General features: G+C 37.6%; 2 protein-coding genes across 2 annotated transcripts in view; one reads left to right on the forward strand and one right to left on the reverse strand.

Moving 5' to 3' along the window:
• LOC107997157 (uncharacterized) overlaps nucleotides 1–5,876 on the forward strand; it is a 91,301-nt gene extending 85,425 nt beyond the window's left edge. The window contains exons 4-6 of the transcript XR_009831769.1: nucleotides 243–467; nucleotides 528–4,813; nucleotides 5,189–5,876. The gene's annotated coding sequence lies outside the window, so the exon portion shown is untranslated. The remainder of the gene's footprint in view (nucleotides 1–242; nucleotides 468–527; nucleotides 4,814–5,188) is intronic.
• The window catches only part of LOC114577443 (uncharacterized), a 35,105-nt gene that overhangs the window by 1,768 nt on the left and 8,926 nt on the right, over nucleotides 1–24,411 (reverse strand). The window lies entirely within an intron of this gene.

The following is a 24,411-nucleotide window of genomic DNA, read 5'->3' on the forward strand; positions in this document are numbered from 1 at the left end:
AATTGAATTATAGAAAAAAAAATAACGATAAACGATATATCTAAGACTGTATACTTACTGAATGACGAATTAAATATGTCTATATATTTTTCCATCAAAATAAACACAAATCGTATTAATATCAATAAAGAATTTTGAAAATCGAATTTTTTAAAATTCCATCTCCTTATCGTCCATCTATCATTCTCTTATCCAAAAATCTAAAAATTCGAATAAATATCGTTAACAAATCATTTTCACAGGCACCGCGTTTCCCCGAAATCGAAAATGATGCTTGGAGGGGGAGAAGTGCACAGGTGTCTCGATGAGGCGCATAATTCGAGGGATGGCGGGGGCGGAGACGGAGGAAGCGAGCGGCTCGAGACGCCAGAGGAACCGCCACGAGGCCCCCGATATATCGGGCCCTCGTTTCGGTCGGTGCCTCTACAGGAAGGATGATACTCGGCCAAAGATACCATCGACAACTTGTATGTATGTACGTAAGTCTACATGTTCGACGTTTATTATGGTAATCTTGGGAAATTTAGGTAACGACGTGTACAACATTGCTGGTGCGCGTATCTGAAGGAAGGTTTTCAGAAGGAAGTCGAAAGTTCGAGGAATACGTCAGAAATGGAAAAAATATTTTTCTAAGAGGATTCGAGATTAAAGAATTTGGAAAGGTTGGGTAAAATATATATATTTATTTTACATTAACGAAGAAAATGAAAAGTGGCAAAATTTGGAAATTTATGTATTCATATGTATTCATATTTTATGTTGATAAAGAAACGAGATTGAAAGTTTTATAATCATATAGTATTTTTTCAGATATTTGTGTAATAGATACGATAAAATTTGGAAAAAGGAATTTTGTATCTTGAAATCATTGAATTTTTTCGATTTTAGAGGCAAAAATAAATAAAAAAATTAACGTAGAAAAATATCGATCGAGGTAAACATCTGTACGCTGTGGAAATTGAAAGATCAAATTCTATAATGGTACAGTATCGAATTTCTCTTATTCTGTTTTCTCTGTACAATAAAATCGCTGGTTAAAATACAAGTTTTGCAATAGATCGACACGAATGCAACAGTTGCAACAAAGCCCGACTTTCCTCTCTATTCCGGCATACATACAACTTGCAGGTCACTTTTCTCAACTTCTCTTTACATGGCGCATTCTAAACTGACCTTTTTCTCGAATGCATACTCAGTCACCCATTTTCTTTCAAGCACATATGTACACGTGTTTCTGTAAAACTACTAAAAGTTTTTGAAAATTGCTCTCTATTAAATTTCGAATCGAATGTAAAATTTGCATAAAATAATCTTTAACGATAATATTTAATAATGTTTAATCTAAACAAACTTAGAAACAAGACATAATCTCTATTTTTAAATAGCCTATACAATCAAAGTTTTCATAATTTAAATTTAATTTTCATAATTTCATAATTTAGAAAACAAATAGGAAACAAATTTTTAATGAACAAATTCTTTTAAATTAGATTATATCAATTTAAACTAATCAGTTTAATTAACGAATCATAAACTTGATTCATTTCAAAAATAATTCTTAACGTGATCCAATTTCGTTCTTTCATTTTTAGATTCAAAAAAAAAAAAAATAAATTCACAATTCAAAAAAATCAAACATCATTTCCTTGATTAAAATACCATAATTGAAAAAGTAACTAATCATCATATCCCCTCTTCACTCATAACTTGGGCTTTGAACGATAAATTATTCAAGCAACTTTATTCTTAACTTTAACTATTAAATTTTACCCATTTACACCAAATATCAAATATCTCGAAACGCAGACACCTCGCGACACGCATCCTAACCTCTTTCCACCCAAGTTGTTCGAGAAGCTCGATTGCCACGGATCCAATAAATACCATAAACGGAGCCACGCCGCTGTGAAATAAGACAAAGGCTCCTGAACCGTTATTTCCTCGAGTGGCTGGGTACATCGTGGCTCGGATACAGATAGAAGGAATTTCGAGGCGAGAGCAACACTTGGTTAGGCGACACTTCACTCGTGCACACGTTGATGTGTGCTGGTGGACAGGTGTGCGCGCCCTCTACACGCGACCACGCGAAACCTGCGTGTTAACACGTGCACGAATCCGTCTCTCTCGAAGAGTCTTCGTGATTGCATCCTTCGTACGTATTCTCTTCCGAGTTGTGTAATGGAAACCGCCTTTACGAACGAGACTGTTTCTTGTTTCGCGGCTTGCTTGGATTAATTGCGGCTCGCTATTCGTTAATATACAAATTTTAATTTGCGCGTATTTCTCGAATGTATCGTTAATTTATTTGGAACATTCGTATGAATTTAATATATGCGACTGTCATTTTCGAGTGGCGGTTCGATTGTAATTTAATTTTTAATTAATTTTGTGAACAGGTATGGTTGTTGCGCTGGATAATTGTAATTTGTAATAAATTGTAAATATGTATAATTTATGTATGACATATTTAATTATTGCCTTATTTATTCGTTATGTTTTCGAATTTAATTAATTGATCGATACCAATATTGTTTCGATTATTATTTAAGTTTAAAAATATATTTGTTTATAAATTTTCATATAATGAGAATAATAAGATCTATATTTTATAATGTCTGAATTTAATAAAAGGGAGAGGGGAGGTTAAAAGTGACCATTATACCATGTTTGAAGCAATTTGACAGTTTTTATTTTGATGATTCTATATCAGAATTTTTACTGTTGATAATAATAATTTTATATTTATATTTATAATTATATTTACTATATAATTTTAGTAGACATTAGTTGATACTTTATAAGTGGCAGAGATAACACGTATACATCGAATTTACAAAGAAGAAATGATACATTCATCAACAATAAATTAAAACCAGATAATCCTGTTATCCACATTTGAACTGGGTTATGGTCATGGAGGATAATTTAAATTATGATTACGAGATTCGAGTTTAAATATAGCACTTATAAATAATTAACAGACGCGATAACTACTCTAAATTTATGTTATATATGTTATGTTTTGTATATATATATATATATATATACATACATACTATGATTTTATCAGTTTTTACTCTAGAAAACATTGAATTTGTTTACTTGCTTCACGGATGTTAACTCTAACTGCTACTATTAATAATAATAAACTAAATAATTTCTTAATCCTCGACTTATATTATCGCCAATTAAGAGCAAGAATTGAAGCAATAAAGGGAAGAGATATGTTTTTTTTCTGTCCTATGCAACAAACTCGACCAATCTTTTTCCACATTCCAACTTTTTATTCGAAAATTGCACGCTGGAAAATGTATATATATATATATATAAGATAAAGTTTCATTATCATTCCTTTCCATGTTTATGCATAATTCTCGAGATACTTGATTCTAGTGGCTGATAAATGATTATTATTAATAATGAACTGTCTGAATTGTTAATTTCCTATTCTGTAATGGGATTAAGAGAAGCGTCGGATCAGAATTCTCGAATCATACGGTGTTTCACGACTGTAGGTCCAAATAAGGTGGATAATGAGTGAATAAGGTGACTATCTTTAAAAATTTGGTTTCTTTCTTCTATATTCTTTCCTCTATTCCTTTTTCTTTTAAATTTTTCAAATTTTAAAGGATACGGGAAAAAACATAAAAATACATTTAAACTGAATCAATATAATTTTCGATACAAATACACTTTTAATAAGAACATGTAATTTTAATGAAATTTTATTAATTTCATTAATGAAACACGCTGTACTCGTACATTTGCATGGAACGACTAATTAGATTATCCATTAGTCGCTAATATTGCGTGTAACTATAAATAGATTTAAATTAAGGGAAAAATAAATATATCTCCAACTATTACAAAGTATAATAAGCGTTAATTATCTTCGACTAATAGGTATAGACGTCGGGAAACATGTATATGGATACGTGTCGTGAACGTTTGAAATTAATTGAATATTCTATTTTAGTGTGGATAATTATGGAAATATAACTAGAAAAAAATATTTAAAAAAAAAAATGTTAAGTTCACGAATCTTTGTTGCTTTAATCGTTCCAAGATAAGTTAATTGATTAAAATCACGGAAAAATGTTGAAAAGATGAAAATAATAAAAAGAGGCGTAGTAAAAATAATATTTGCGCGATATGCGCAATGTTTCATCGATAAACTAAGAAGTTAAAATTCCGATCGTTAATATTCATAACAAGTATTTTCGCGCGCTTCTTTGTCCGACGATGTCTAGCAGAGAGATGAATTCAGCAAGAGAAGAAGCAAGTCATTTGATTAAATTGAATTCATACTCGAGCTAGACATACACTCCTGATTTATCGATATTATCTTCTGCCTCGTCACTTGCACAACGTGTATAATGCCTGTCATCATCCGGATAGCCACGATGATCGAATCAACGAATCAACAGAGTGTTGGAATTTAAACTCATTACAGCGTAATCAGTGACATCTATGCTTAGAAATTAGTACTGTTATTCTTTCCGCTTGTATCCTCGCCATTGTATATAGTCTATATGCCTATGTTATAACTCTGTACACGTTGTGTGTAACGAAATGCAAATATAATGGATAAATATAAATTTTAAAATTAAATTTTTAATTGAAGAGATATATCTCTATAAATTCATATCGTCGAAACAAAAATTCATTCTTGGAAAATTTTGTTAAAAGAGGTTATCTTTTTGAAGGGTTTAATTGAAAGATTAAATGTCTTTGTTGATTTTTAAAAAGGCAATTTGTAACGCAGTATTACATTTTGCAACACTTTGGATTATCTTGATTATTCACAATTGAGGTATGTATAAATAAATTTTGGACAAAACGCACATCAGAATATCTTTAACATATCATCATACATCAAGATCATCGAAATCTCTAAATTATACAATTACTTCACATTTTGATCAAAATTTCTTTCATTACTTTATAAATATTACTATGCCTATACCTATATTTGTAAAAGAAAAAGGAAAAAAAATTTCTTTTTATTATATCCAATATCCACTCCTATCATTCCTATTCATTTTTCAATAACTTCATCATCAATCATTCCTTCACTTTGCGATTAAGAAAAAAAATTTCTTTTAAAGATCCTAACCTAAAAAGAGAAAAGGAAAGTAACAAATTAGGAGGAACGCCGTATTAACGAGATAACGAGAATTTCTTTCAGATTACAAGGGGACGTGCGCCACGAGAAGGAACCAGAATGCTGGGTCGCGCCTTCTCCCTTGGAATCACTTTTCGGGAGCAAAAAAAGGCCGATCAATTTCAAATTGATGGCCCGGTTACGTTAATTAGTAAGTGGAGATCCGTGAACGAGAGAGAAAGAGAGAGAGAGAGAGATAGAGGAGGGAGTTGCTCACGCGGCGGCACAACTTGCCGGTTTTATATTCGAGGGAATGGGAAGAGGAAGGATTGGAAGAGGTATAACAGGTGTAGTTACGATGCTTTGAAGTTTTTACCATCGAACAGAAAATCGAACGTTTCGAAGCGAGAAGCGTTCCGTGTTTTAAGGCACCACAACCGCCTCGTTTTACGACGTGTACCAGAGTGTGGGATTCGTGATGTTCGATCGAGATTTGGAGAAGGAGAATGGATATTAAAACTCGAGCGTGGCAAAGATTACGATAGGTTAGATTGTTTAGGTTAAGGTTAAGTTTCGATGTATATATATAGTGAACTGGTTTGAGATTCGTGAGGTTATGTTATTCTAGATTGAGTTAGGTTATGACTGAAAGCTTGTGCATTTATGAAATTTAAATGATATATATTATTTTATATTCATTTTTATAATTGTATTTATGTACAAATTTGCATAGATGTATAAACGACATATAAATCATTAATTATGACATAAACGTGACTATTAATTATTAATATTCCATATATTTATTTATCAGATTATATATTTTTTATTTTTAAAATGTTTAAATCATTGTATTTTTCTACAATGATGCACTAAAAACATATTAATTCTTGAAAATTATCTTTACTTTTAAAATATAAAGGCAAATAAATATTTTTCCAGCATTTGCGGTCGATTGTAATAAAAGAAAATATTTTACAACCATGCATCGAATAAATAAAAATTGCGACAAATTCGAGAAATTCGTATTACGCGATGAACATTATCAACATTCTTCATGAATCATCAACCGATCAATCTCTAACCGATCTATTTGCAAATTCCAATTAACCACCACTCGATGGGGAATCTCGGCGGGGATAGAGAAAAATCGATTCGGTCGAGCGCGGAATTCGCGCACGTCGACGCGTAAAACGCATCATCGGTGGACCACCTTGAAGCGGCCTGCTGTATAAGGCGGTGACCACCGCGACTAATTAGACTATTAGCCGGCCGCTCGAGGCAGTGGCAGGCTCGAAAAAGGCGAAAGCTACGCGGGTCGTCGACGTGAGCGAATGCGGTCGCTAAGCGTGGACGGTTGCGGCACCACGAGGCGTGAATTACGGCGCGAATTTCTTGCGGCTGGGTAGCGATCCTTCGCGCACGCCCACGAGAGTACGCGCATGCGCGTGTAAAGGATCGTTGGTTTCAATTAGATGTTGGTCACGTGACAGTAGCCACTCGTTTTATAAGAAAAAAAAAGAAGAAGAGGAAGAATAAGTAAAAAAAGATCTCAAAACGACTTATCCACTATTCATTGCTTGATAAAATATTCTGAATTGAGAAAATTGGATATCGATAATCTTAACCTCCTTTGTTTCATATCGAGATTTTATCGCTACGATTTTGCGATTTTGAAATATTGTTGTTTCTTTAGAATTTTATTTAAATTTAAAAAATATTTTGAAAATTCGATCTCAATAATAAATCGGTAAATATTTCAAAAATTTTTGACTTTGAATCACAAATCAGATCTTCTAAAAGAAAGATACTAGTTTACTATATGTATCGACTTTTGGAATTCCGATGCGATCCGATTAATGCCGATTGTTACCGATCCGATCCGAACGTTGCCGAATTCGCCCGAATCACAAATCACATTCCTAAGTAGCGTTTGATTAATCTTCCGATCTGACTCCAATTTTGATATATATTTAAACGTAAATTAAGAAAAATGCAACGATCCTTGAATCAGTCTAATTGCGAGTTTAAAGAAATAATAGTACGAATAGGCGAGAAGATCGAAGGAACGTTAGAAAGATAAATGGGGAGGCAGGTTGAAATAACTGGAATCACATGTGTCGATCGATCAAGGATACTAAACTGGTCTTTCTCCATTATCTCGATTATTACTGGTTAATGTAACTAGCTTGTACCAATAACCCGGATATCATATTTATACGTATACTAATTTCATCGTCCAATTACAATATAATTTAATATGTATTACCTACCGATTCATAAATTTTCATATTTTCTCGTATCTTATTCGTCCACTGGTTTCGCGTTACCGTGTTATTTGCATCATAAACAAAATTTCTAAGATTTCGCCTCGCAAATTTTTTACGCTCGATCGAAAAAAAGATCGTAAAGAATTTCCACGTACAATGGAATTAATCGGACTACAATTCGAGCAAAGTTCCGCGATTAACAACCCCTTCTTTCGTCCGTAATCTTTGATCGTATTTCACGCTTTAATGATCGCGTTTCGATATCGAAGCGTCGACGGTGTGTACAAACCACTCATGCGGCTCGCTATCACCTGGACACGTATTAAGTATCGCGATGAGAAACGATGGAGGCTCAATCTGAACGAGCAGGTCCCCGTTTTCCAGGTGCATGATCGGCGCGACCGGTCCATAATTCGCGGGTCAGAGTGAATTATGGCGGTCGGCCGGCGTGTTCTACCTAACAACCCACTTCTCATCGAGATCGCTATACTATCCATAATGCCGTGCAGCTTCGTGTTATACCGGCCGGTAGCGAGCCAGGTTGACTCTGCGTCACGCAGGCGCGTGTCCGCGCAACACGTGCTCCGGACAGCGTTTCGAAACGAGTACAACGGCGAAGAATCGAACCAAGATCGAATACGAAAAATGAAAAAATTTCAAATAAGAGGAGAATTTGAGAGAATGAATCTTTGGAATATATTTGAATATATAATATAGAAAAATGGAAAAAGTGAAAGTTTGCAATAAGCGTACATTTTGGAGATATTTTTAAAAACGTGAATGGAAGAATTTTTTCGGACAGACATATCAGTAAGACGTGTTATACGTAAAAAGACAAGAAAGATAAGAGACAAGAAACAGTTACAATAACAGATGATGTGCCACGAAACAGTTATTAAAAAAAAAAGAAAAAATCATCCGTCATTAATTTGTAACTCATTCCATAAACTCCGTGTTCTACCACTTGGCCTCATCCACCGGAACCGGAAGATGAATTGTATAAATTCATGGAAATCCACGAAGCAAACGCGGTGTGTGACGAGTGAGTAATAAAGTGAAAAAAAAAAAAATAAAAAAGGAAAAAAAAGTTTGGCCAGAACGGGCGGTTAATTGATGTTGAAACTTGACGATGTTTACAGCGAATGAATCGTCGAGAGAGAGAGAAAGAGAGAGAAGATAATACGTCTGGCAATCCGTGTCTTCGTCACTTTTATGGATTCCGCGCGCTCGAGCTCACTTGAAACCTCGACACACCGTGTATTTTATGACGTGTCTCTAACAGCGAGCACTGAATAAGCGTGAAAGGACGCGAAAAATAAACCTCGTGGAAACACGAATTGTGGAATTAAAAAAAAAAAAAAAAAGGAAAAAAAGAAAGGAAAGAGTTGGCGTGAAATAAATGGTGCAACGCTGCGATGATAAAACGCCGTGGCCGAGGATCGGGATCGCGCGGAACGCGTTTGAATTATGGTAACGCGGGCTACATTAGCGAGGCGGGGATGAAAGTGGACATCTGGTTTTTGAAAATTTGAGAAATTTAGGGGCAGGCGCGAGTGGCAGTTTTTTTTTTTTTTTTTTAGTTTCATTGTTATTTTGGAAGTGGAGGAAAAGGGAATGAAAAAGGACGATTTAAAAGCGATTTTTAAAAGGACGGTTTGAGTACATTTGACGATTTCAAATACATGATACGTGTAATGATACAATAATGAAGATAATATACGATTAACTAATTATGAATTTAATTCAACTTTTTAATTATATAAAATGAAATAGTAATGACAATATATTCTATTAGATGATTAAAAACCTTAAATAATATATATTAAAATAAAACATTAAAAAAAACACTACTATTCACTAATAAACTTCAAAAACATTACTGTCGTCCAAATTCCAAATGACACTATTAATTATAAAATTATTATATCAAAATCCAATTGTATCGTGATATAGTACAACAGAAAATACTAAATTAAAAGGAATCATGAATTTCATTCAACCGTTTAAATTTACATAAAACAGCATTCTATCATATAATTAAATAATAAACATTACGATAAAACATTAATAAATTCAATTATCCAAATTCAATTACACCGAACCGCACTAAATAATAAACTTCAAAAACGTTATTGTCGTACTGGAAATTCGAAATGGTCGATCATAAAATCATTACCCGAAATATCCGAAATCAAAACCCAATTACATCCCGATAATCGATAATCACGGAAAGGGAAATCTAATTTCTCGGCGGAGCAGAGAGAACGTATCTCGGCCGCGGACGCGTCCGGGCGCAGAAGCGAGCCGAGGATGATAGCGATCTGGAAACGACATTCCCGAAACGGCTGCGGCCGAGAGGGAAGGAAACTATTGGAATCTGGTGGCGTGGCGAGAGGAGAATATTTACAGCTAAGAGGATCGAAAAATCGCGACTCGAGTATAATGGCGCCGAGATCGGGCTTATCGCCCGATCGCGGAGCGGATTTTTGCGCGGAACACGTGTTAAAACACGAAAGTCCCGGGCGAAAGTCGTCTCGAGAGGACGAGGGGGGAGGGGGGGAGAGGCTCGGTGATTTTTGGCTCGGTGTAATGGCGAAGGGGGAGGGGGAGAAGTAACGGGGAAAGGGCGAAATTTTATTGCGTTGATTTGTTCGTTAGAAGAGACGTTTCCTTAAATCGATAAAAGATAAATGATATCATAAGATATCATATGTATTGATTGGAGAAAATTCGCTTTCAAAACGTGCAAAGAAATAATTGTTTCGTATACGTGATGTATACGTTAAAATTTTACAAATCGAACACAATGTACATAGACAGACAATTAATCGGTAATGTAACTGAATCAGATTTCAATAGTTGAGAAATAATTTTGAACTATTTTAAATTTAAATGGTTATAAATTATCCATAAATTTTTTTTTGTAAAATTACTTTGTAGAGCAATGATTTGCAAAGCTATTATTAAAATTAATTTTGTTTACACAGCTAGCCAGGACACTCATAACCTAACAGCAGAGTTGGACATTAACTCGAGTGGAAAAAGCAATTAATTTCGAACAAAGTTTGCTTTAGTGATTATTTATTAAATAACATTTATTCGTAGATGTTATAATCGATCCGCTTCTCGGCCATTATTTGCAATCGTTATTACTGTTTGAACAACATATTATCGAGGCAACTTATTCGTAACTTCAACTATTAAATCATCACTGGCATAACAAATTTTTCAGATCAACTTATTAATTCTTAATCTTACGTTATATTACGTTTATTTATTATATTTTGGAGAAGCGAGGTTAACTTCAAAAAAAAACTAATTTTCTTTCATCCTTTTCAATTTTTGTTTCAAGTATACGCCTTATTGTTTCTCTTTTCTCCCCCTATTTTATTTTAACCCATATTACACATTTTATCTTTTTCTATACATTTTCATATTCGCATATTCTAATTAAACGCAATGACGAAATAACAAATTGTGCGATAAAAAATAACAAGAAAAAGAAAATAATTTAACTCGTATCGCGACAACGAGTCACAACGCCGCTCTACGGAAAGAAAGAAAAAGAATCTAAAAACTAATAACTTCTCGATCGATAAACTCTCTCTCTCTCTCTCCCTCTCTCTCAAAAAACAAAGAACAAGAGACGCAACGGTACAGCGGACAGAAACATGGAAGCTCGAATACCGACGACTAAGTACGGACTCCGAAAACGCTATCGATGGGTCTGTCGCTGTATATAAATATAATGGCGAAACGACGACGACGCGGGAGAAGCGGTCGGCGGAGGGGGAGAAGGAGAGGCGCAAGGAGAGGAGAGGGGACGGGGATATCCGGTTGGTTGGTCACCGTCCGAGGTATATACGAGAACCGTCCGCAGTGTGGCGCGCGTTCAGGACCACAATGCTATCTCTACGGTGGGATCAAATTGTCGGAGAAGGGAACGAGCATATTTCGCGTGACCCCGCGGTAAAAGCGCAGCCAGCGCGCGGCTCAATTCCTCTGGAATACCTCGATATATTTGTCGCTGTTCCCGCGCCCGCTGTGTATATATAAGAAGACGCAACCCTTCACCCTTTATCCCTCTCTCGCTCTCTCTTTCTCCGTCCCCTCTCCTTCCTCCTCTCGTCCCTTCCTCCGCGTGGATCCTTCCGTGCTGGCCTTTAGCCGAGAGATGCTCTCCAACGGCATCTCTTGGACTGTAAATCTCGCGGGAATGCGACGAGTGCTTTACCTGCGCGATGGACTCTTATACCTCGGGGGATCTCTTTGGCAACGATATCAAACTGATCGCGCTTGGGATTGGGGCGAGGAGGGGAGAAAGGGTTAGACCTTGCCTCGTCATTTTTTTCTTGTACCGGATTATAATTTAACCGGTATTTGTATATAATGTTTAATCGTGGATCAATTTGGAAAATTGTGTTACGAATTTACTTAACGAATTTTTCGTGTATCGTTATCTTTCGTGAATCTTGTCGCAGTCTACTTTTTTTGATCCTTCCAATTTTCACACCTCGTGTCAACGGGTTAAATCTCTTCGTTTCTTGGAAATTTTCGAGGCGAAGGGATTCGCTTTCCATCCATCGAATCTCGGGAGCGCTCGTTGAAACTATCCCCGGAGGGACGAGGAGGAACGCTTGTTAACGGCGCACCAGGTTACACCCTCGTCCACCGCGGCGACTTATTGCAGATATCAATCTCTGGTATGCGAGCCTCTTATTTGCATGCACTCGGCCGGCCGCGACAGGTGCATCCACCTCGCAAGATAACTCGGCATTTTTGCGCCAATTATTGGCATTTCGCGAAGTTTCGCCTGGCCGGGGATAAAACGGCGGCCTTAACGAGCACCGTGGCATAATGCGTCCTCCTTTGTTCGGACGCAGCTGCCGGCGCGCTCCCCGGAAGACGCGAACGTCGAATCGGACGTGGCGGCCAATAACTCACGGGTGAAGGGTCATGTCATGTACTTATTCAACTTATTCCCAGGCCAGAACGTCTTTATAACGCACGCAATCCACGTTGTACGTCGTAAATCAAACGTAGACAATGCGTGTATTCCTTTGAACATGGTGCGCGCTCTCCTGTCGAGGCGCACGTTGCATCGTGGTGGAAAGTGATGGAAAATTTGGCCGACGAGATAAGAAGCAGTTTTTTAAATTTATAAAAAGCATGGAAAAAAACGTTATGGCGATTGTTTTAAATGTTGAGGAGAATTGCACTTGTATATTTGTACTAATTTGATTGAATGAAAAAGAAAAGAAGGAAATTTATATATATTATATATACACGATATATATTATATCGTATAGATCAGATCGAAACTTGGATTCTTCTTTTCGCTTATCTATTATCGTGGACAGGCCTTTAGAGATAGCACGAGTAAATCATCGACCTCAAAATTGATACAATAGACCTGGCGAACGGCCGTGTAACGTTCCCGATATTCATCCGTTTTATTCAACCGGCTATCGACACACGCATCGAAACCGCGGACCGTGAGAAGGGCGCATGCGCGGCCGCGTTCCGCCATGGGACGTCCTATCTAATCTGCTACAAGTGGTAGAAACGTTGTCGGTTGTGTATCTGGAGCAGCGTGGCGCGGCCGACCCGGGTTAGACCACTTGGCAATTATCATGCAAATGGCTGGCCGTTTCACAGCCACGAAATCGCGAGGAATTGAAATTCGCCGCTGCTGAAACATTTGGAGGGTTGTCGAAATTTTAATACGAACGATTGGGTAAGGTTAGAAAGAAAGAGAGAGAGAGAGAGAAAAGGCGAAGGAGAAAGTAAAGTATACCACTTTCAGATCTCATTTTGTCGTAATGTGAAATTGAATTGGATAATTCACGTTTATTTTTTAACGCCAACATTCGATCGAGATGAAAGGATAACGTAGTTTTTACGGTCCTCTCTTCTTTATCGATCGATAATCGACTCAAGAAGTCCTTGAAAAATTTGTATCGTAAATACAGAGCGATCCGTATTTACGATAAACGAAATTAAGACTGCGATCACGAAATTGTTTTATACGATATTTCCTCTACGTTGATACAATTAGATACAATTTAAAATCAAATATATCGATCTTACTAATTAAATTACTTACTAAATCTATCAACCTGTGTAATTTCATTCACAACGTGAACTACATACGCATATATATCCCCTTCTTGAGAGAGCAATCGTAATCGACGAAAGGAGCGAAGCGAGGAGGAAGAGAGGATACGAGGCGAAAGGAAGCGATGGAGGATGGAGTTGGAGGGAGGAACGACACGCTGTTAAGTATGGGTTTACTGCAGATACGTATCGCGGCGACGTATATATCGCGTCTCGGGCTACGATATGCGCCGGTTTCGAGGAGGTGTCGACCGGGCATCGCGTCTAGAGGTGGCCTGCACGATGATTTATTTAATTACCGGGCAACAAGTGTCGATAGTTAGTCACCGTGACGGTACCCTGGAAACTTGTTTCGACTTACAAATTACAGAATGAAAATAACCAAATCTTCGCCAAATGTTTGAACTTTAACAATAACGAGGATAAGAAAATACTGGACGGATAAATTAATTAATTAAATAAACGTTGCGATTGATCGAATTATTACAATATTATTTATAAATTTTTAATTTTCAACATCCGAGAGAGGGATATCAATTTTTTTTCTTAACAATTACAATCTTCATTATTCCCATCGTCATTTTTATCGTAACCATGGATAGATAGCCTGAACGAAAGCGACGACAATCCGAAATATAAGGAAGGACATCCATTCTGATAACGATTTACGAATCCAGGAAGAGGAGTGAGAGAGTGGAAAACTTGCGCTTGAACGGTGGAAAATCGAGGCAATTCTCCGGAGACGTCGGGTAAGCAATTTTCTTATCGGGCCGTCATTTCCGGTCGTTTATCTCATGGCTTGTATTTAAGAAGGGACATTGATTAAAGGCCCATTTTAACTCCCCGGCTAAAATACCACCCCTCCCCCTCTCCACCCCCAGGGGTGGCCGGTCGCTCATTTCGCTCCTTTTGATTCAATTTACGAGTAAGGATGGCGTCGATAAAGGTATCCTCTCCTCCTCCTCCCTCACTCTCCCTCTTCCTCCAACTCGTTCTCATCGGAAATGTCCACGTCCCTCCCTCCTCGGCAAAGGAAAGCTACCTGGTGATCTCTCCTCCTGTGCAAGCTTTGCTCTTTTATCGCGCCCCGGATCAAATCACTCGATTCCTTTCCACTGTAATTCCCCTCCCTCTCTTTTTTCTTCTAGGAAAAAAAGAGATGGGAGATGACGTGGATCCACATCTCGATTGAAATAACGCGCAATAACACGTAATTGGGAGGGGGGATTGGAATTTTTGTTTGACATTTTTGCTTTTAGTTGTTGCAGTTTCGTTAAGCTTCAACTAGGAAACGATTATTATTGAAAAATAAGAAATAGAGGAAAAAAAAAAAATGTCAGAGCAGGAATCGAGGCTCGAAACTGAAACTGAATCCACGGAATCCCAGTTTCGCGGAGCGGAGGCAAATTTCCCGTGAACATTTACATTTTAATAACAATCCAGCCCCCCCACTGGGATGCCCGACGGGATGTGGCGAGCCGAGGAGGGGGGTGGCGCGACCAAAGTTTGATATTTCGCCGAAAAGTCCTCGCATTGTCTAAAAGTTGATGGCGTCACCCTAAGGAGGAAGATAACATCTGGTGCTCTGCCTCGAACAACTCCTCCCCCTCCCCCTTCCTTCGCCCAACCTCGAAGGAAACTCGTCTTCAATTATTCTTGCAACCTCCTCTTCCATCCCCCCGCGATTTCCACCCCATTTTACCCGTCTTTCCGTCTGTCAGACCGAACCAACGAATTTACGGAATTACTGCGAGTCGAGGGGGAATTCATTTGCATTCCGTGAAAAACACGTATACACGTTGATGCATCCGAGGCAAGGAAAAAGAAAAATTTGCGCGACTGATTGATAGATAAATTCTTAATTATATTTTCGAGCTTTTCGAATCGAATCGCTCACAACCGACTACAATTTTTATTAATTTCCAACAGTATCCAGATAGAAAAGATCGTGGAGAGGCTCTTATAAAGGTTAAGAATTATCGTAATTCGATCATTTTTCTTTCCTTTCGAATTCTCGAATTCTCGTGAAATTGTATGCAGATGATCGATTAATAAAATATAGTGAAATAAAATAAATTAATTATCTATACGTGGATTTAATTCTACCAAAGCTGGTCGAATTTTGTCCAATTTGATTAATTCATTCGGATAGAGACGGATGATCTAATTAGACGGCCAATATCGAACAACCCCCCTCGAAAATCTTGAATCCTCCCCCTCCTTGGACACAGTTTTTCCAAAGGCGTGCCGTCGTTTAAAAGTGGCTGCTAATCCTATCAATCAAAATATATTAAAAGCGGGGTCGGGCACTGAGAGGGTGGAAGGGGGGGAGGGTGTCCGTCCTCTCGAACTTTACCCTTTTAATAAACTGTCGCTCGAGGCGGCCGAGCCGAGGCGATTTAAAGAGTTTTCGCGGGAAAGAAGCAAGCTGCGACGAGCGAGCGGATATACAGAGAGAAAGGCTACTCTTACGAGATAATTTCGAAGGAAATTTCACAGGAAAAGGAATTCTCGAATTCAGTCGTGTCATTTAAATTTCTTTTTAAAATTGAATCGTTTGAATTGTTCGATTTCTTATACGAATATGCTTTGGAGAATTTTATATATATATATTTTCAATGAATCTATGAAATAATTATTTTAAAATTATCATTCGAATTGTTCGTTGCCCCCTTTACGAGAGCTCGACAAAGGTGAACATTTTTATCAACCGGCAGATTTATGATCGAAAGAAACGTTTCGTTCATCCTGCGTTGATTCACCTGATAATCAAAGGTAATTAGGAGTTTTTTTCTCACCTACAGGCGGCGTGTATACACACATAGCTCGTATACGGAATGAAAATTTATTATTTAAGATTGTAAGTTCTTTGAGCAGAGTTACGAAACTACTATTTCCGCTATTATCTCGATTAAAAATTAAAAAGATCGCCGCTGCGGCGCTGCGATAGGAAATCGTTGGTCGGTTTCTCGGTTGGAAAGATAGGGATCCGGTTACCAAGGGAGCCTCCTCTCATAAAATCAGATTGAATACGTTCGGCGCAAAATTTAATTTCTTCCAATGTTCAACACGTAAAAACTGTCCCACTGTAAATAACTTAGACCCAGATCAATCCAAAGATACGTCACGAATAATATTAACATACGTATTATGTAAATGTACGTAACCACGCATATCTTTTGATCTTACAATTAATAAAGATAATTTTGCGAACAAAATTTCGAATATAATCCTAAATAAAGTACCCGCTTGATAAGGATCACGAACCAATAATTCTTCCTCTCTCTCTTTCTCTCTTTCTCTCCACGTCTTTTAACAGCGGCCGGCACCGTTATCGTCGATAAAGCGCGATCACGGATTAAGCGGCGTTCACACCGTCTCGCTAATTAACGAACGATTGAAAGGGCATCTTCAAATTTAAATTCCAATTTCATTAATAATTTATATATTATGTTATATCCTGTACGAGAAGCAAAAGTGAAAAGATTATCGAGCAAAAGTTTAAGAACGAAAATCTCTGAAATTACTCTTTTTATTAATATTCAAAGAAAAAGTATATAAATAACAACGATCACATGCATAGGAAAATATGAGAAGGGCAAGAAGAGGAAGAGAAAGCTGCTTGCCACAGCTAGCTAAGAGGAGGAGGAGGAGCCTTCTTGTCGTGCAAGAATCCACCATCCACAGAAATTCCCATTCTGCTCTGCAGCTGCTCTTCCAACCGTTCTCCTTGGAAAGGGTTGCACGAGTGCTCTGCCTCCCATCGCCCTACGTGCCTGTATGCGCTCCCGCGGATTTCCACGAATTCGCGGATCAATTAAAAGGAACGCGTCTCGAAGTGACGGATCGACGGTTTTGCGCGACCACGACCTCGTTCCAGCCAACCGCGTGCACCACTTTTTTCCTCCGCCTCGAACGCAGCGAGGCTTGCTCCTTCCACAGCCGAGGAATTAATATAGCCCCTTTCTTGTCGCTCGTCGTCCCACCTGTTTCGTTCCAAGATCTTGGTAATTCTACAATTACGTGTAATAAGCGTGGAATAATTTCTTCCATATTCCTCCGCTTTCGAATTGTTTTCCTGAATTTGGAGATTTTCTTTTCGTTTGGTTTTTTTGTTGTTATATATATATATATATATATATATAAATTAGTTTGGATTGGATTTGGAGTGGGTTATTAAAATTTATTTGTTTAATTCGTATAAGGACGTTTAATTGGGGTCTGATTGGAAAAAGGTAATCGAAATATTATACAAAAATTTTAAATTTTGTTAATGAGAAAGATTAAAAGGTATGTATATATATTTTATTATATTTGTGATTAAGGAAAAACTCTTAACAATTTCGAGAAAACAGTTTTATTGGTTTTATTAAATCGAAAAATTAAAAATCGAACGAATCAACGATGAGAACAAAATTTAAAATCATCAAAAAGTTTTATCTATTCTTTTAAGCTGCTTCTGAAGAAGTCAACCGTCTCCATTTCAGTAAATATAGAGAATATACCGAGAACGGAATTGGTAAAGGTGCTGAAAATTAACAATAAGAGTCAAAAGCTTTTAATCTCACTTAATTCAACGAGTATGTGAGAAAGTCATTCAAAAATTAATAAAAAAACGTCAAAAATTGCTTCTGACCGAGCCATCTTCCTTAATTTCAATAAGAAAAGTTAGTAAGATGCAAAATATAAAAAATTATTAAAAATCGAAATCTCCAAAATTCCTACAAAAGAAACGAACCAAATAAGAAGCAAACCTAGAAAACAAAACTTCTTAAATCACACTTTTGACGAATATCTGGAAAGCTGATAAGGTTCAAAGTATAAAAATTATTAAAAGTAGCAAAAATTATTAAAAATCGAAAAAGAAAATTTCCAAAATTCCTAGCAATAAAAAACAAAGCCTCTTCGATAGGCTTTTGATAAAGTCCTCTTCCTTAACTCAATAAGAATATGTCAATAAGAAAACCAGAAAATTTCAAAACATCAAAAAATTATCAAAAAAAATTTCAAAATTCAAAAGAAAGAAAACGAACCAACAAGAACCAATAAAAAAACAAAGCTTCTTGGATAGGCTTCTAATGGGAGCCACTATTCCTTTTCCTTAATTCAATAAGAATGTATCGACAAGAAAGCCAGTAAACTTCAAAGTATCAAAAAATTATCAAAAAAATTTGCAAAATTCTTACAAAAGAAAGAAAAAACGAACCAACAAGAACCAATAAAATAATAAAATCTCTTGGATAAGTTTCTAACGAGAGAGCCATTATCTTCTCTCTCTTAACTCGATAAGAATACATCAACAAGAAAGCCAGTAAACTTCAAAAAATCTCCAAAATTCCCACAAAAGAAAAAAAAACGAACTAACGATAAGAAACAAAGCCTCTTCGATAGATTTCTAATAAGAGCCATCATCCCTTTAACTGTCCCTCAACTCAATAAGAAAGTCAGTAAACTACCAAAAAATCATCAAAAAAATTTCCAAAATTCCCACAAAAGAAAGAAAAAACGAACTAATAAATAATAAAGCCTAAGCTTGGATAAGTTTCTAACAGGAAATCTCCTCTCTCTTAACTCATTAAGAATACATCAATAAGAAAGCCAATAAACTTCAAAAAATCTCCAAAATTCCCACAAAAAAAAACGAACCAATAATGAGAAACAAAGCCTTTTCAGTAGGCTTCTAATAAGAGCCATCATCCCTTTAACTGTCCCTCAACTCAATAAGAAAGTCAGTAAACTACCAAAAAATCATCAAAAAAATTTCCAAAATTCCCACAAAAGAAAGAAAAAACGAACCAATAAAATAATAAAGCCTCTTGAATAAATTTCTAACGGGAGCCATTATCTTCTCTCCCTTAATTCATTAAGAATACATCAACAAGAAAGCCAATAAACTTCAAAAAATCTCCAAAATTCCCACAAAAGAAAACAAACGAGAACCAACAAGAACCAATAAAGTAATAAAACCTCTTGGATAAGTTTCTAACAGGAAATCTCCTCTCTCTTAATTCTATTAAGAATAAGAATACATCAACGAGGAAATCAGTAAACTTCAAACTACCAAAAAATTATCAAAAAAATTATCCAAAATTCCCACAAAAGAAAAAACCAACGAACCAACCGATAAGAAGCAAAGCCTCTTGGATAACTTCTGACGGAACCACCACCACTACCATCCCCCCTCCCTTACTTAACTCGACTCCTACCCACGGGCTAGAAAAGCCCGTTGTATAAGGTGCAAGGTACGATGCTCGGTGGGCACAGTGTGTCCGACGTTTCTCCAGGGAGCGATCAATGATAGGCCGGGGGTACGAGTCACGTGACCCCCGCCGCGGGGAGTTCGCGCAATGCATCACCAACCAGCCACCCCCGGCCCACCCCCTTCCTTCGAGCCACCGCCACCTCGAGCGCCCCTCCGTTTCGGCCAACCCCTCGACACCCCGCAACACCACCGTAACCGGCACCCTGCCCACCTCCTCCTTCCCCTCCCCTTCCTTCCCATCCTCCCTCCCCTCGCCACCACCGTCGTGGCCACCACCACCGCCGCCGCCACCACGGTGGGTGGTTGTAGTTGATGTTGCACTAATACACGAGGCCGAGGATGGTCGTCACGTCGTATATACGTGCACGTGGTGTCTCTGCAGTCTTTCCTCTTTCTTGAGGGGGGAGTACTAAACGGGGTTGTTGCTACGTTGCTCTTGGCGACCGAGCAAGTGTCGCCGAGGTTGTAGACGTCTTTGAGCGGGCGACACCCACTCGAAGGATACCTGTGATGTCTCTCGTGCAAGCCCTCCTCTCTCCCCTTCCTCCTCTCTCCTTCGCTCGAGGAGGAATCGTGAAGAATCGGACTGTTCTCGATTTCGAATTTTAGGGGATGATGAAATCCCTTGCGATTCTTTCAAAATTTCGAAATCTCCGTTCGTCTCTTTAAGAGAATTCTATTGATAATTCTGCTAATAATTTTGCTCGTGGAATTCAGGTGAACAAGCGTTTAATTCAATCTCAAATCGCTTGGATATTATTTGAGATTGAAGAAAAGATGCACGAATTGCAAAGTATCCCCCCTAAAATTTAATTAATTTAATCCCCCCACCCTTGATCGGAGGAAAAAAAAATTGAAATTCCGCAGATTTTTCGGCCCAATAACATACCAAGCCGTGCCGCCAAAGTCGTGACAGATGCGCGCGGAATTTTTCCTCGAGATCGTTTCCAGGATCCGGTCATGATTTCCCAAGGGTCGCGGGGGCTTTTCCGTACATTTTCATGCGAACGCGCGGTGTAAGTGAGCCGGGCGACTGACCGCGGAATTTAAATGCCATTATGAATATTTTTCGTCCCTCCCTCTCCAAGGACTGTCTTACCAACGAGGATCTCGATTTTCATACGAATTCTCGCCCCCCTCCTCCTCCCCTCAACGTCGTGAAATACGCATTCAATGCAAAGAAGCGTAACTGTATTTACGAAATACGAAGGAAATATGTATAAAACAAACGATCGATTTTTATGGAACAAAGGAAAAGTATGTACGCATGCATCCCGATGATAATTAAAATTCGATAAACGTTTGAGAAAAATCCCCAAGAAGAGATCTTACGAACAGGGAGGAGGGTGGTGAGTAACGCGATTTTATTTTAAACGGCCGCGGTGTAAAAAGCGCCCCTGCATCTACATTCTCCCCGACTCTTAACGTCGCTGTTATATCGCCCCGAGAACCGTCTGTTTGCATGCTAAAAAGGTTTAAAACAGGCGGGACAGAAATAATATTCGCACGGTTACGAGCGACGCGTACGTATCCTCGATCGTTCCGAGACCGTTTTAAAAATAAAATGCTTCAACGAGGTTATCCTTCGATGATATTACTCGGAGAAATAAGCCCGTCTTTATTCCCAAAATTAAAAGAAATTAATATAAAATAACGTGACACGATATGAAATCAGAGTTACGCGAGTTACATCACAAATTTATACATTTTTCCCTTTTCTCGATGGGAAAAAAAAGGAACAAAAGAATTTCGATTTGCACCTGTTGATCGCCACTTGCTATTATCGAATACGGGACAACTATCGGGGAATCGAGAAAGGGGGATTCGGAAGGAACACGGCTCGTTAAGGCTCGGCCGCGATCGTGGCGACGCCGTCATTATCGCGGTGGACAACGGGAGTGTAAACGAGCCTTAGTGGCCGTAACACCGTGGCGGAATGTCGGCCCCCTTCGGTAAGCTGCATTCTACGGTTCGCGCTCGTTACGAGCCTGTTAGCTGCGCGATAACTTTCAGGTTACTGCCACCATCGTGAAACGACACACCCGATTGGTTGCCCACCACCGCCGATTGCGAATGGGGCAGCGTAACGCGCCGCCTGGCGGCGATTCAAATCTTCTTAATTTGCTCGTGTCTCTTCGTCTTCCTTTTATTTGTAACTAAATTTTCTCCTTTCGTTGTTGTCATATATATTTTTTTATATCGTTTTAAAATTACAAGATTTCGAGCAATTTGTTCGTCAGTTTTAGATATCATATTGGTTTTATTATTATTTCATATACGTTTAATATTTGAGCGTGAATATTGAATGCGTTTTATGGAGGGAAAAATTGGATTTTATCTGGTCGAGGTTGTTGATTGATTCCACGTGATGAAATATGAAGAAATTTTCGAATATAGTGGCTCTTTGAATGAATAAGTCGAACGGTTTAATTTAATTTCTAATCTTTTCAAACGGTGCTTAAAAATAATCGAATTAAAATTTTTGTGAAGAGTGAAATAAGATACGCGCGAGGAAATAATTCGACTCGAGAAGAAGAATTGAACATTCCATCGAGTATATTTCCAACAAGTTTTCCAGAATGTGCTATAATATTTTTATACCTTATTATTCTTGGAGGGTGCGATCGCCCCTATAGCCTTTCTTTGAATACGCCACTGGCGATAAAACGATTAGGAAAAGGAAATGTGCGCGGCAAGTGATATCGTTGAAACTCTGATTTCGAAAAATTATTATTAATTATTATATTGTTATATCGTATTATTGATTATTTAAATTTTAAAATTTTTTCCCCTTCTTCGTAATCTTTATGGAGCTAAGAGATAAGAGAAAATTGGTCGAGCGATTGATATTGGATCATTTTGACGAGTATTACTTAAAAGTGTAATTTCGATTACAAGGAATCACTTATTATATTAAAGTATGGAAAATTAACGATCTCAAAGCTACATAAAAAAGGATATTAAAAAAAGTGTTATTTTTTAAACGTTCTTTTACTATTAAATTTGTTAAATGATAAAACGTTGCTATATCTTTTTATAAAAATTTGGAAACCACGAAGTGGAAACAAGAATCATTGATCAGGGCAGAGCTCGAATATATTTCGATTCATAGTTCGATAAAAGAAATGGAGGAGAAGCGAAAAATCACGAAATGAAAAATTTAGTCTCGAAAACTATTCAAATTTCCACAGCTCAGAAATATATCAATCGAAAACCACGAAATGACAAAGATCGATGTGATCCAGTGGATCCTCAATTCCGATTTTTGTTTCGAAAACATTTGATAATCAAACTCAAACAAAATAAAAGATATTTAAATTCTTCCAATTTTTTCGAAAACACAAATTTCCATAATCAATAGAGACAATAGAACTGGGAAACCACTGGAAATGATATTCGTCGATCAGAGCTATTCCAATTCTTCCCAAAATACAGGTTGTTATTCACAAATTTAAACGTGTCAGAGCTCGAATATATATTTCAATTCTCTCGAAAACACAGCTTTCACAAATTCATAAATTTCCACAGAGATACAGAGAGGATAACTGGAAAACCACGAAACGAAAAGAAACATTCGTTGATGAAGCAAGAGCTCGAATATTCTTTCGAAAATACGATCAATAGATACATCTGGAGGAATGAGAGGAATGACAAGAATGACATTCGTCGACCCACAATGAAGCAGTCAAGTATTCCAATTCTTTCCAAAACAGTTAATTTCCACGATCGACAGAGAGGAAAAATATAAAAATCACAAAATGACAACAGATATTCGTTGACTCACGAAGAAACCCACTATTCCAATTCTCTCCCAAAAGCTATTCACTAATTTCCACAGACACAGAAAGAAGAATCGAAAATGAGAATTGGAAAATGACGAGAAACATTTCTTGATTCATAATAAAGCACACTATTCCAATTCTTTCCCAAAATACGATCGACATACATCTGAAGAGACTTGGAAAATGACGAGAAATATTCGTTGACTCACAAAGAAACAAACTATTCCAATTCTCTCCCAAAACACGATCGACACGTATCTGAAGAGACTTGGAAAATGATGAGAAACATTCGTTGACTCACAAAGAAACAGACTATTCCAATTCTCTACCAAATTCTCTACCAAAACACGATCGACATATATCTGAAGAGACTTGGAAAATGACGAAAAATATTCGTTGACTCACAAAGAAACAGACTCTTCCAATTCTTCCCCAAAACACGATCGACATATATCTGAAGAGACTTGGAAAATGACGAAAAATATTCGTTGACTCACAAAGAAACAGACTATTCCAATTCTCTCCCAAAACACAGCTATCCACAAATTTCCACGATCGACATACATCTGAAGAGACTTGGAAAATGACAAGAAACATTCCTTGACTCATAATAAAGCAGACTATTCCAATTCTCCCCCAAAACGCGATCGCCACATATGAGAAAAGACTTGGAAAATGACAGGAAAGAGCTCGACCACTCCGTTTCGAGAAGAATTATCCACAAATTTCGATAGGAATGAGAGAACAATAAAACGTCAAGAGTCGAGTTGATTATTCGGGGGTGGACGGTGATTCCACGGTGGATCAGGAGCTCGAACGTTCCGGTTGCGGTAACCTGTGGCCAGGTCTCGGCTTAGATACACGCTGGCTTAGATC

Source organism: Apis cerana, linkage group LG11 (genome assembly GCF_029169275.1).
Source record: "Apis cerana isolate GH-2021 linkage group LG11, AcerK_1.0, whole genome shotgun sequence".
Taxonomy (NCBI): Eukaryota; Metazoa; Arthropoda; class Insecta; order Hymenoptera; family Apidae; genus Apis; species Apis cerana.